Source organism: Triturus cristatus, chromosome 11 (genome assembly GCF_964204655.1).
Source record: "Triturus cristatus chromosome 11, aTriCri1.1, whole genome shotgun sequence".
NCBI classification, from domain to species: Eukaryota; Metazoa; Chordata; class Amphibia; order Caudata; family Salamandridae; genus Triturus; species Triturus cristatus.
This window is the reverse complement of record NC_140594.1, coordinates 383590285-383605488: the sequence shown is the minus strand read 5'-3', so window position 1 is coordinate 383605488 and position 15204 is coordinate 383590285. Positions and strand designations below refer to the sequence as shown.

Genomic DNA, 15204 nt, shown 5'->3' with positions numbered 1-15204 from the left:
GAGGAGCAGCATGCCGGGCGCATATAACGGTAACTTGTGCGCTCGCTGACCGAGGTCACACCAGGCCTTAGCCGTAGTTTGTATAGTATCAACTGCCCCCTTTTCAAATACTGTATAGTTGTTTACTTTCATTGCCTTAAGCGGTATAGGGCGCACCGCACCGGCCTCTACCGCCACATGCGGAATATAAGCTGGATCTTGTTGCCAATAATAGGCATAGTGCGCTTGCGCACAGAGATAATAAAGGTGAAAGCCAGGCGCTGAGAAGCCGCCTTGATCATATGGGAGGGTTAGAATCTCTCACTTAAGGCGAGGCTTTTTACCTCCCCAAGCTAGTGTGACCAGGAGAGAGCGAAGCCTGTCAAAGAAGTGCCGCGTCGGGCGCACCGGGATGTTTAAAAAAAGGTACAAAAAACGCGGGAGAACCACCATTTTCATCAGCGCTATCCGATCCGCGAACGATAGCGGCAACTTTATCCACCTATTTACTTGCCCCTCAAGCTGTACGATGGCCGTGCCAAAGTTAGCCTGTATGACGGCCTGCTGGTCTCTACACAGCCAAATACCTAAATATTTTACAGCATCTGAGCACCACGTTAAGGGATAATCTACGTCAAATTGCTGCGTACTCTCGGTGAGTGGCAGAACGGTCGACTTGGACCAGTTGATGCCCAGGCCCGAGAAGCACTCAAACCGAACATATTCCTGGATAAGCTGCGCAAGAAACCTAGCCGGCTCCTGGTCGTACAACACCATGTCATCCGCATACAGGGAGAGACTGCTATCGGACGTTGCAAAAACCGCAAAGCTGTCTGAGCGTGACGTTGTCGTAAGATACAAGCTAGGGGCTCTAACACAACAGCAAATAACAGCGGCGATAATGTGCATCCCTGCCGCATGCCCCGTTGGATAGGGATTGCCTCCGATAGTTGCCCATTAATCCTGACCCGGGCCACCGGATTGGTATATAATAATTTAATCCAATTCGTAAAGGCAAATGGAACCCCCATGCGATGCAGGACCGTGATCATATAGGACCAGGATATCGAATCGAACGCTTTCGCAGCGTCTAGCAGGACCGACACCGCTGGCAACTGGGGCTCCAGGACATGCATAACGGCAAAAATCGTACGTAAATTATGCGACGTGGATCGAGTGGGGACAAACCCTGACTGATCCGGAAGGACCATAACAGGAAGAAGTAATGCAGCCGGGTGGGTAACACTTTCGCTAAAATTTTAACATCCGTGTTTGAGAGATAAGGGACGGTAAGAGTCGCAACTGTCTGGCGCCTTCTCCGGCTTTAAGAGCGCAACCACTAGCGCCTCACGCATGGTGGGCGGCAAGCACTGGGCATCATACGCCTCTTCATACAACTGCAGGAGACGGGGCCAACTGGTCTACATATTCTTTATAGAACTCAGCCGGCAACCCGTCAGAGCCTGCAGCTTTCCCATTGGGCAGAGTTGCTATAGCATCGCACACTTCATCCAATGTGAGCGGGTGCATCAGGAAATCTTGCTGCCTACGCGACAGCCATACCAAAGCAATTTCCTCAAGATACTGCTCAAGTTCGGCCGCATCAGCCGTGGGCTTATGGGCATACATCCTGGCATCATGGTCTGTAAAGGTACGCAATATAGACGGCGTGTCATAATGTGTGCCAGTAGCAGTAGTGATTGCTTGGATCATGTGCGTCCTATTCTGGGGTTCCAGGATATGGCTAGCCAACACTCGGCCCGGCCGGCCACTCTCCCCATAATAACGCGCCTTGCCCTGGCGTGACAAATGGTTTATTTCTTGGTCAGCTATTGCATTGTACTCCACTACTTTTCCGTTAATGAGCGCTAACATACTGGGGTCTGCCTGGACATCATATTTGCGTTCTAAATCACTTAATTCCTTTTCTGGCATGTTCATGGAGCGACATAACGATTTTGATACCCCGGCCTGCAGACTGATACACTTCCCCCGTATGGTTACCTTAAACGCTTCCCACAGCGTTTCCATAGTCTGAACGGACACTGTATTGAATGTGAAATAATCAGAAACAGCCTCCCGGATCCCCTTTCTATAAACCTGGTCTAGTAATGAGGACGATTATAAGCGCCACTGAAAGGGAGGAGGAACGTGAGACGGCAAAGTCGCGTCCAGAGCCACCGGCGAGTGATCTGACAGCGTTCGAGGCAGATGTCGTATCCTCTTAGCCCATGTGCAGACTTCCTGCGTACCTAACCAGTAGTCCAGGCGGGACCAAGACTGTCGCGCATAGGAGTGACATGTGCCCTCTGTAGTGTGCGGGTGCCTTAAGCGCCAGATATCCGTAAGGCCCAACGACCACATCCCATCTTGTACAGCTTTAGCAGCTCTTCGGGGGGGTAGAACTGTCGTGGACACCCGATCTAATGCAGGATCTAAAACCATGTTGAGGTTGCCTCCACATATAATCGCCGCAGGAGATAGTTGACAGAGCTTACACCATATTTTATCAAAAAAGGCAGGATCGTCCACATTAGGACCATACAAATTCACAATGGTCAGTTCTGTGCTATATAGCAGACCTTGTACTATTATAAAGCGCCCTTCGTCATCTTCATCCACATGTGTTGGCACAAATGGGACACCCCTTTTTACTAGGATCCTAACTCCCCACGCATACGAGGAGTATGAGGCAGCCAGCCGCACTCCCGCCCACCTGGTGGCAACCTGCGAGACAGTATGTTTAGTGAGATGTGTCTCCTGCAACAGGGCAATGTGGATGTGATGCCGGTCTAGATAAGAAAGTACCTGTCGTACCTTCTTGGAATTATTAAGACCCCGCACATTCCAGCTAATCCAGGAAACATTAGACCGTTGCGGATCCGCCATGCCCGCGCCCTTTAGCCATATAGCCCCTCACACAAGCTAGAAAAAATGAGTTACACAAAGCTGCACCCGCTATGCCATTCCAGTCAATGCCAAAACACAACATTGATCCCCAACCACTCCTCCCACCCACAGCAGCATAAAACACACACTGCAAGCAAACCCCCCAGTGAACATTACAAAAACAAAAGGACATTTCTCTCATAACCCACATCAAAAAAGAAATGGAGAAAAACAATACCCCCGTAAGGGCGCCAACCTCACTAATAAACGAAACCTTTTAGGTTATTCCCATAGAGTGGGTCGCTAGCAGCCCTTCGGCCCCCCGTATAAACAGGGTGGGCCGAGATAGGTCGAAAGAGGCTAACCAATACATGACCTACCAGCAAGTACTAGTGGCTAATAAGCTCAACCGCTCAAATCAGCAACGGGTGCGCAGTACACCCCCGATCCTGAACTTATGTCGACTTAAAGCTAATCTATGAACAGTCCCTATCAAACAGAAAACAATATCACATGGACGTCTATCTTAATGCAGATGCTATTCCTGGAGCAGAGACCTATCGGGCCCTTTGCATATAAAAGGCCAGCATCACAGGACTAGCAGTACAGTTATAAGGAACGTCAACATAGTCTCTCGTGCTCAGCCTTCCGAATCAGTTCCCACCCTTCTCACGCGGCATCTCCTGCTGCTCAAGTCGCGGAGCATATTGAAGAGCTTCTTCTGACGTTGTGTAAATACGCGCCTTCCCATTGTGTTGGATGCACAGACGGGCAGGGTAAAACATGGCATACTGAATCTGAAGGGCTTGTAGCTTTTTCTTGACCGTTTGAAATTCCCAGCGAGCTTGTTGTACTGCTACCGTGAAATCAGGGAATAGCTCTATTTTCATCCCTTGGTACTCTAGCGGTCCCTTTTCCCTAGCCAGCCGAAGTGCAGTGTCCCTGTCCCTATAGTTCAGTGGTCTGGCAATTATTGGACACGGAGGAGCGCCCGGGACCGGCCGAGCAGCGAGTGAGCGGTGGGCTCGCTCAACTATCAGCACCTTTGAGAAGTGCTCCGCACCCAGCAGTGTCGTGAGCAGTGTTTTGACGTACGACTCCATGGGGCCAGTGTTGGTGGACTCCGCAACCTCAGTTATGCATAGATTATTCCTGCGGGAGCGGGCTTCGATGTCCTCATTCTTTGCCCTGAATACCTCCAGTACTTTTTCCATACTAGTACATGTCGCACTGACCGCCTCCACGCGGTCCTCCACGGTTGAAATGCGCTGCTCAGCTTCTGCGATCTGCGAATCATGTGTCGTAATCTTCGATGCCATGGTATCCATACGCAAGTTAATGTGGTCAATCTTAGCGTCAATAGTGTGTAGACTTTGTTGCATATTGAGCATCATACGCTCCAGTTTTGTAGTCGCACCCGCCTCCAGGTCCGGTTCCGCGTCCGAGGCAATAGACGTTGCGGCCTTAGTGTGTTTCTTAGCCTCCAACTGCAGTTTGGTTTGTTGCTTGTCGGTCTTGCCCATGCTGACAGACTACTAGCTGGCAGACTCGTGAGTCGGGGCATCACCTGAAGCACTAGAGGACAATAAGCACAATGGACCAGCTCACCCCAGGTCGCAACCAGATCAGTTCAAGCAGAGACAATCTAACGCCAGATGTCCACGGTATTCCAGTGACCACATCAAATGCGGAGTTCATAAGCTGGCCCCGTGCACAAAATGCCCCAGATCGACAGCCCATAGACCCCAGCGCTGCCAAACGGTAGTAGGGCACAGCACACAGCGCAGAGAGTTACCACTCACGTAAGATTACCACTGTGCAGAAGCAATGAGGCAGGCGCCGCCCCGCCCAGCTGTAGCAATGAAGTAAGCAGCACTCTGCACCCGCAAAAGTCTCAGCCACAGCCCGGGAGCTAAACTGCGACGTAAGGATTGCTGTGCACCATGGCCCAGTATGGTACATGCAGGGCAGGCAATCAGTCCACCAATTAGCGCAGAGTCGGCCCCCAACCTCTCCAAATATGCAATCAGCAGCTATCTGCGTCAAACAGTAAGTGCTGCAAATGAGGGTCCGCATGCAGTGCCAAAACCTCACAGAACCCACAATAGAGATGGCAGGCAGGTGGGCTATACCATGTACTGCAGGATGAACGAGGCATACACAAGACAGCAGGCCAAAAGATCCTGAGACATGGAGGGGTAGCTATCAGAGGCGGCCAGCAGGCACTGCATCTAAATGTCCCCAGGCAGTGCGTGAGCAAGCGTGCAGCTAATCACTGGGAAAATGCAGGAGTGAAGTCATATAACGCACTCACCGGTGCGATCTGGGCACAGAAGTAGGCCACAGCAGAGGTTCATCCGCCGCCGTATACCCGCTAGGCCTGAACCATGCGCATGATGATCTCTCGTTGTCAGCCAGAGAGCGGCCGCCGCGTCACAGACAGACGCGGCAGCGGACAGCCCCAAAGCCCGCAAGCACGGGCCGCCAGAGACAGTCCCGTGGGGGTCCCAGGGCACACCAGGTAGTCTCGCAGGGCCCCCGCACCGCCTCCCCTCCAGTACCGGCCGGCGTCCGCAAGTGCCAGGAGCGAGGCCCTGCCCCCCCGCTGCAGACAAAGGCAGGGGCCGGCTGGCAGACGGCGTCTCTCCGCCCCTCTGTCACCCGGAGCCACGACCAGCCACACCAACAGCAGGGCCACTGACTAAGAGTACACCAGGCGCCGGGAGCTAGGCAGGCATCCAAGAGAGCGGCAACCCTCCGCAAATCCACAGCAGATGTTCCGGTGCAATCGGGGACTAGATGATCAGTCAATGCCCTCTGGTGCCACCATTTTGCCGCAGGCGAGGCCTGGCAAGACCGAGTGAAGCGGCGGCAGGCATAGATTTTGCTCCGGGCTCTCTAGCGCCCCCCCCCCCCCCCCCCCACCCCGCGGGTAGCCCACTGTGCCCCTATTATGGGAGTATTTTAATACCGACCCAGTGGTGAGTGGGGCTTTTTTTCTGGTTTGTATTAGGGCCTATCGCACCTTTATTAAGCCGCTGATTTTGGTAGCTTGTACACCACCTGGGCTTTCATATTCTATTAAGTTGTTGCTTGTCATCAGCACACACAGACTTGGCTGCAAAGCACACAGCACTTTTATTGCCGCACACGGAAGAAAACAAATTAGAGGGAAAATTTCTCTGTGGACCCGGTACCCCAGTGTTTCCTGAATGCCAAGGTGGGGTCCCCTGTGTAGGAGGAAGTGGACTCAGGGCAGATCGAATTCTGCACTAAACTCCTCAAACTGGAGTAACTGAGTCTCTGAACAGATTTCCTACCATAGTTGCCCAGTCTCTATCCAGGCATTCAATCCCACCCAGCTCCCCCTATGGGGCAGGTATCCAAGCATGGTGAAGGGTAAATCAGGAAATTAGTGGGTTTTACTAAGAGTCTTTTGCAAGAATCTGGACCATTTGGCTATGACTCTGAGCTCTCCAGTGGGTCACCGTCTTGCACGCAAGAATATTTTGGTGAGGTCCGAAGACTCTGGTGTGAATGGGTTTAGGGCCCTGTCTGGGTTTCTCTGGATGCCGTCCACTGGATCAGCCAATTTAGCTGTGCCGCAGTATAGTAAGCTTCAAAGTCCAGGACTGCTAGCCCTCCAGTTACTGTGGAGCGCTGTAATGTAGCCACTGCCACTCATCTGCAGTTTGTGCCCCAGATATAAGATATGATTTGCGAGTCTAGGCCCCTGAACATTGTCTTGGTGATCCACACTCGGAGCGTGCCGAAGTGGTATAACAATCGCAGCAACGCCACCATTTTTAGAAGGGCCACTCTTCCCGCCACTGACAACAGTAGCGATTTCCAGAGGAGCGGAGGGAGCGAATCGTTCTACCTACATTGCTCTCCAAGAGGTCAGAGACATAATGCATGATCTATATTTACTCCTAAGTATGCCAGTCATCTGGGTTCCCACTGGAGGCGTTTTAGCTAGTCTGCGAGGAGCCCGTTGGATGTCATGGGGAAGAGTCGGGGCTCTTCGGGCAATTTTACTTTCAAGCACGAGAGCAGACCAAAGCATTCCAGGATATTCCTCGCTCTTAGCAGGTCCTCTCCCATTTCTCGGAGGAATAGGAGGCGATCACCCACATACAAAGCGATGCAGTGTTGTGAGTCCCGCACTGTCAGTCCCAGGTAGTCTCCTTCCGTTTGCACGCAGCAGGGCAGAGGCGCCATAGCAAGTGCAAAGAACAGGGGGGGACAGAGAGAATTCCTGTTGCGTTCCCCGCTCCACTCTGTCTCGAGGAGATCGTCTTCCCCGAGCGCACTCAGGCGGTTGTGTTCGCTTACAGTAATTTTGTCCATGCTAGGAAACCTTCACCTAAACCCACCTTTCGTAACACCTCATAGAGGAAGTGCCATTCAAGAATGTCCACTGCAAACACAGCCGCCGTAGTTTTATCATAATCATCAGCGCCTGTTATGGCTAGCAGTCGTCTGATGTAAATCGCCAGGAATGAAACCCGCCTGATAGAGGTGGATCAGTTGCAACCTGGGGATCTTACTCAATATTCAACATTGACAGCGGCCTATAGGCTGTGCGGTCATGGGCTGGCTTTCACGATTTCAGGACCGGGATTAGGAGTGCTTCCCTGGTGCTGCCATTTAGTGCCCCAGCAGTCCGGGCCTTCGTGTATAGCGACACCAACCGTGGCACTAGCTCTCCCGAATAGGGGGCATAGAACCATCTGTTCCTGGGGTTTTGTTATGTGCCATTTGCTTGATGGCCGCTCTCACTTCCTGGGGGGGGGATATGTCGGCACCCTCCGCCTCTGCCTCATCTGTTCCTGTTTTGAAAGCCGTAACCACTCCAGGTAGTCTCGGATTAGTGACGTTCTGTGTTGGGGTGCTATGATCAGGTTGGAGTAGTACTGAGCAAACGCATCGTATACCTCCCTTCTCCCTCCTCATCTTCCAGCTCAACCATGGGCGTGCCCCGGCTGGTCAGGTATGCCTGCTATGCCAGCAGGGGCCCCGACTTGTCCCATTCGGCATGTGTGCGGTCCAAATATCCCTTCAAGTCAAAGCATCCAAGTCGTACCGTCTGTTTCCCTACTTCCTCTTTAGCATCCTGCAGTTCCGGGTGCCCTGGCTGTGTCTGCTCAAGCTCTCGCTCCGCAGTCAGTACCTCACTCGGGAGCGTGTGTCTAATCCCTTTGGTCTCTGCTATGCATTGGCCCTGTAAGACAGCCTTAAAGGCATCCCACTCTACCAGGGGAGATGAGACCGTTCTGTCATTGTTAAAGTATTGGACTATCTTCTCTCGGATCCCCTCTCTGAAGACCGGATCTTCTAAAGATTCTGGCCGGAGTCTCCATGTACGAATGGAGGGCCTGGGGTGTGCCCACTTCAGGATGAGGAGAATGGGTTGTGGTCCGATTATCGTTCGAGCCAAGTATTAAACCGTTTGGACTAGGCTTTGTATGTCTGTGGTGCATAGAAATATGTCCAGGCGGATGTGGACCTTGTGTAGGGCAGAGAAGTAGGAATGGTCGTGGGGGTGCAGGGTTCTCCAAGCGTCAGCCAGTCCCCAGTGGCGCCGGCAGTCCCCCAAAGGTCTGGCCTGTGCGGGTCGTCTGAGAGTCTTGCAGTGGTGGGTGGGATTTGTCCAGATGTATGTCAGTCATGCAGTTGAAGTCCCCTTCCAGTAGCATAGGGGATGTCTGGTACGGGGCCAGGTGGTGTGCTGGGTGTCTTTAAAAAAAACCTGATTAGTGTTGGTGGCATATATGTGCACAATATTCAGCGCCCGGGCCTCTAATCGGCCTTGCACTACTATAACGGCCATCTGGGTCTGTTAGGGTGTCTGTGCTGGAATGGAACCCCCTGCTCTAATCCAAATTATCACCCTTCTAGCGTACGCAGAGTTTGTGGTGTAGAACGCCTGTCTGCTCCATCATTGCTTCAGTGCCTATCCCTCTTTCGTTATGAGGTGCCTTTCTTGTAGTAGTACTATCTGCACTCCTCTCCTATTGAGATAGGAGAAGACTTTATATCTTTTTGACATAGTGTGCATACCGCGTATATTCCAGGATATGCATTTGTGTTTTTTGATAACCAATTTTTATTGACATTTTCAATTCTGAAAACAAAAGAAAGGCAGCCATGAAGTACATAATATAGCAACACTCATCACCCTCGGACATTAGGAGTCACAAGCCAAGAAGAACGTCCATGAGCACATTGCGTCCTGTAAAGGGAAAAAGAACATTCATAGAAAGGAGAAGCTGACACAGACATCAAAACAATAGATTTAACCACTTGCCCCATATCTTCTCTTACTTTTCAGGGCATCCCCTGGCCTCAAAGAGGGGTTCCTCCTGGGCCGCACACCAATCTGCGCCATTTACGAACTGTAGGAGGCCTAGCTTGGGACCAAGCAGTGGCAATATCCCGCTTAGCAACCGCCACTGCGACCGCCGTACCCAGGAAGTGTTTGTCGGCCCGAGAGCCGTCCAGTCCATCAAAGACTCCTAGGAGGAGACGTAGGGGGTCGTGGTGGACCTGCTAACCCAGTGTTTGTGTAAGTTCAGATTCTACACCCGCCCAAAAGGAGGTAAGACCGGGACATTGCCAGACCATATGAAAGAAATCGGCCGGGGCATGGCCGCAAGGGGACGCAAGCCCGCCCTTTGTAGGCGGACCGGAGTCAGATATGCAGTGTAGAGATAGTAGAGTTGGATAAGGCGCAGTTTGGAGGAGGTAGTTAGGGTTTTAGGTGCCATGAGGGCGTTTTGCCAGTCTGCTTCCTCTAGGGGGCTCACCCATCCCTCCCAATGTGTTTGCAGCGCATCTAGGGGGGCCGGACTGTTATTCACCAGTGAATGATAGATCCGTGACACTACCCCCCCCCCCCCCACCCCCCAAGTCACCCATCATAACCTGCGCCTCAAGCGGGTTAAATTTGGGGAGTGAGGTACCGGGGAAAACATGTGCAAGGAGGGCGTGGCGAAGTTGCAAATATTTGTAAAACTGTGTAGGGTAGAGGGAGTGACGTTGTTGCAGATATGAAAAGGCTCGGATGTGGTCCCCAACCCAGATGCCCCCGAGGAGTGAGATTCCAATCCGTTCCCACTGGCGAAACCCATTGAGGGTAGATATCTCCGGCAGCCAGGTCCCATGCCACAGGGGGTATGTTGGGTGAGTTTCTTGTCCCAGTGTGTGTAACGCAGGGCCGAGCGCAATGCCGTTAAGACCGCCCTGGTGATGGGAGGAATAGTCTGCGGGATAGGGGAGCCGTATAGGTAGGCCTGTAGCTGAGGAAAGTCCATGATCCCGAGTTCGACCCGGTAAGCCGGACCAGACCAGCCCCCAGCGAACCAGTCATGAATAACAATAAGGTAGTAGAGATGGAGGTTGGTCATTCCCATACCTCCATCATAGGGAGGTATCCGACAGCGGGCCAGGGACATACGTGGTCTGCCATTCCCCTACAAAAAGTTTATAATAACCCCGTTGAACTCACGAAACCAACTACCTGGGAGATGAAAAGTAGTGTTTTGTAGAATGTATAAAAAATGGGGAAGGATCATCATTTTAAAAAGTGCTTATCTACCGAAAGGGTTAAGCGGGAGGCATTGCCAACGTTTGAGATCAGATTTGGCTTTTGTGACTAGGGGGGTAGGATTAAGAGCCCACTCCAGTTCAGGGAGCAGGGTTATCCAAATCCCCAAATATTTAAATGACTGTCTTCACAGAGGGATTGTAGACTGCCAATCAAAGCAGGATTGTGAGGGGTGAAGGAGGACCAAAGTGGATTTCGCAGGATTGAGTCGCAGGCCGGATATGTTCTCAAAGGACCGAAGTACCTCCAGACCGCGAGGACCGGAATTCTCTAGCTCGGCCAAGAAGAGCAGATCATCATCTGCATAGAAGGCAATTTTGTCGGTCTGCTTGGAACCCCAAGACCACCCTTGAATCTGAGGATTGGCGCGCATGAGGCATTCCAACGGCTCCATCGCCAGAGCGAATTAAAGTGGTGAAAGGGGGCAACCCTGGCAGGTGCCTCGTCGGATGGGGAACGCCTCACAAAGGACGCCGTTAATCAGGACCCTTGCCCGAAGGCTTGAGTACAAGACCTGAATGAAGCTCCGAAAGCAGGGGCCGAAGCCCATCTGTCAGAACATCCCCTAAATAGGACCAGTCTACAGTGTCGAAGGCCTTCTCAAAGTCTATTAGCAGCAGAGCCAAGTATGGGGCTCGCGATGGACTAGGGCCAAATCGAGGTGCCGTATGCAGTGTCGGGTGCCGCGTACAGGCATAAAGCCGCACTGGTCTGGGTGGATCAAGCCGTGTAACAAGGGGTGAAGACGTTGGGCTAGGACTGTGGCAAAGAGTTTCATTTCGGTGGTAATGAGGGAGATTGGACGATAATCCGCACAAGAGAGGGAGGGTGGTTGGGTCTTTGGAATGACCACGATGGTGGGCATATCAGTCTCGGGAGGAAATTACCCTTTTTTGACCACATGCTGGAAGAGAGTAGGGAGATGGGGAACCAGTAGGTCCCAATATGCTGCATAATAATCTAGAGGGAAACCCTCCGTCCCTGGTGTCTTCCCGGAGTGTAACAAGGAAATAGCACCCTGGATCTCCACCGGAGTGAAGGGACGGTCTACGTCTGCTGAGTGAGACTGGGATAGGCATGGAAGGCGTACGTCCGCACGTCCCATTACCGAGGCCAAGGACGTTGTGGGAGGTCGGGTTGTGTAGAACTGGGCATAATACCCAGAGAAGGTCTGGTCTATGGCTGCGGAGGTACAGTGATGGGTACCGGCGGCATCCTGGACTTCAGGGACAATCCTGTTGGCTCTAGGAAAGGAGACCAAATTATGAAGCAGTTTACCATTTTTGTCTCCCCACACATAGACACAGGCCACTGAGGAACGCCACAGTTTTTTGGCAGAGTCAAGGGAGATTTGGCGGATCTCCTTGCGAAGCAGTGTGAGTTGTCTGTCTGAGTGGGCGTTCGCCGCAGCTCCAGACACGGCCTGTGCTTCGAGCTGGGTCAGGCGGGGGGTTTGTTATATACATTTTGTTTTTGGTTTTCAAAAAGAAAAACATTGAAACATACATGAAATGATAAAGGAACCCACTTCTTACAGTTATCTTGGTATGGGCAAAGAATAACACATTCGCTGATGACAAAGACATTCCGTAATGATCACTGTATTAATGAATACACAGCACAGCATGGAACATTGACAGGGGATCCAGGTAAAAGATTTAACACTTTTCAAAGTTCTCAACCACTGCACAAACAGCTAGTAACATGATAAATTCTAAGTCCAACATGATGAGTGAAATGATATTAGGACGTAGCCCACACATTCGTCAAACCCTACAGTGTTACTTAACACATCCATTGCAGTGGGAGTTTTAGTCTTGTGCCCCATCCTCACACTGACGTGCTAATTGATATTGTGTAAATAGCCCCCAGAAGCTTTTCAGCCTGTGTCTAGGCGGTAACAGCTCATTATACACATCAGATTGGGTATTACAAAACATCTTTTTCCCATTCTGCAACAGTAGGAACAGGTCCCCGCATCCAGCGTATAGCTATTATGCGTTTTGCTAGCAAGAGGCCCATGTCAACCAGTTTTCTGACACCCTTACGAAGTGGTTTTGTGTATCCCAGCAATGCCAACAAGGGATCAGGAGTGAGTGTCAAACCTGTTATAGTGTTGAGACTGAAAAATATGCATCCAATACATTGCCACTGGGGGGCATTGCCAGGCCACTTGAAGAAAGTCAGCACCTGACGTGTTACAGCGGTCACATCGATCAGTGTCACGCAACCCATATCTAAATAATCGCCTCGGCGTGTAATGTACTCTGTATAAAAACTTGAAGTGAACTAATCTATGTCGGCCGTTAAGGCAACACTTTTGGGTAACTTCTGAACAATAGCGCCAGATCACATCAGTGAGTGGGGTATCCAGCTCTGTCTGCCAAGCCAATCTGGCTTTGGTATATGAAGTATTGGTGGTAGTTTGTACCGAAGCGTAAAGATTCGAAACAAGTTTCATGGGGGCTTTAGAGTGGAGCAATACAGACCAAGCTGTAGCAAAAGGCGTTTTATTTTGGATAAATACCACTGTCGGCAGAACTGAGTGCTCCACATAGGAACACCTTGTACTAAAGAAGGTAAGAGTTCTTATCTAGGGGCTTGTAATTGGTGTCCTAAATAGGGAATCTTAATTTGTTAGTAAAAAATGTTGAAATGAAGAGAAGGGTAACACAGGGTTTTGTGCTAAAAGATGTTCAGGCCTGAAAACTTGTGTTGGTCTGTGGGAGTCCACAAAGAGAACCTTGACCAAATTATTTTTTTCCTTTTTAGCTGTCTTTCATGCTTGGAAAAAGCATTGGAAGATGCACTACTATATTTACATAGGGGCTTACAATTTGCTAGCAACGAGTTAGATTATGTAGAACACATTGTGCTGGTTGTGGACTGGGGCTCTATTCACCAATTCAGAGGGGCAGCTTACCAGGGACATATGGCTGTCTAAAAGAAACCCAAAAAACTAGTGACTAAAGAAATCACCCCCAGTGGGCTTCAAAGGAGCTTAAAAGCTCCTCCCACACCCTTGTTTGCTTCACTCCTCAACAAGAAAGGCATATCAAGCTGAAGCCACATGGACGGTGCCTCAAGAAAGTAAGTCACCCTGGAATCTCAAAGTGTAGCCGTGCTAACCAGAACCGAACCAAGAAGCAACTTATTGACTAGCAGGCAGGCCTGCAGAGTCTCGCTCTGTGTTTGCACATGTGGTGAGCCTTTGAGTTGGTGACCTGCCCGTACTCCTCCTTATACCAGGGAGCCCCTATCACCCAGTTTCCTGACTCTGAGAGAGGCAGAGAGATTGTCTCTCCACCCCGGGTTATTGGTGTTGTATCTTGTAGGCTATGGCAAATTTACTAGATTCCCATTATCTCTAGCCATACGATTTTGCAATAATTCAGTGTCCTGCTAGATTAGTGATAACAACCACCTTACTTTCTGACTTCGAACCCTAGTTAAAGGGGTTGAACAATTGTAGAAGGACCACATAGTTGTAATCATGAGTGTTTTGTATTGCTATTTCACCCCTCCCCTATTGTTAGCCTATTTTATGGTATTTCAATTATTTATTTTGAGACTGTGCTTGTAGTTCACCTTTAGTGGGGTTACAAGATAAACATTCACTACCACATTATGTTTTCATTCTAGTAGTAATTCAATCAGACTTTATCCAACAGACGCTTGGCATTAGTTACTTATGTTCTTCAAAGAAACGCGTGTTTTTTTTTTACCCCCCCCCCCACTTGAGGCAATCCCATTCAAAGCAAAGAAATTTCAACCAGGGGCAACTGATGTTGCCATAAACTAAAGATCTGTACTGTCGTGGAGGGTGTTGTCCTCAAGACGAGATGCTCTACTAGTGGCAAAACTATTACCTTGTCTCTGCATACATGGTTCAGGTTCTTCCATAAAATAGGTTGCGTAGTTTTGGACTGTTTGGGGAGTGTAAACATTAGCTAGCACCAGTGCACAGTTGTGGAGTCTGATCTGTAGACTTGAGACGAAATTCCCTAAAAGGTAACCACTCTCCTCTTCTTAAAGAGTCGCTTACTCTTCTATTGTCTTTGGGTCTGTTGATATTCCCGGTTGATATTGAAGGACTGTCCAATATAGGTGTACTCTTCCTATGCTGTAATTATGAACCTCAACTGTGAGAATATTGTTCCTTTTGACTATCCTTCTCCTACTAGTTTTGGCTAAGCCCACAATAAATATAAATTGCAAACACGTGTTTTGGTTGCTCTAATTCAAGATAGACGATTAGATGCTTCGAAATGCTGAACACTTCACAAAACAAATCCAAACACGACTTACATTCTCTATTATAAATGGCTACATAGTTCCATGCTTTGTTGGGGTGCCCTTTTTGGTACTAGAAGGTTCAACATCCACTCAGCCTGAAGGGTTATTCCTCATTTTGCTTCTAAACTCATTCCCTGCAAGTGGCGGGGCTGTTTATCAAATCCCAGTCCTGGTCAAACCGGACCTAGAAGGTTCTTTAAAGTGTATGTGTTTTTATTTATTTTCCCTGTTGCATTCTAGTAGGACTTGCCTGACTGCACACAGGGTCTTCCTTCTTGCCATAGTACATGCTCCGCAGTCTTGCTGCAGGATTCAAAAACGTTATAATGTCTAGTCTCCCACTTGCTCGATTCTTCCATTTTCCCCCTGCATGCTGTCACTTTCGTCTGACAAAACAGTGTTCACCCCAGAGCCAACCGTGTGCAACGCAT

General features: G+C 50.1%; 1 protein-coding gene across 1 annotated transcript in view; it reads left to right on the top strand.

The window, feature by feature from the left end:
* LMAN2L (lectin, mannose binding 2 like) overlaps positions 1 to 15204 on the top strand; it is a 243166-nt gene that overhangs the window by 57119 nt on the left and 170843 nt on the right. The gene's annotated exons all lie outside the window — the stretch shown is intronic.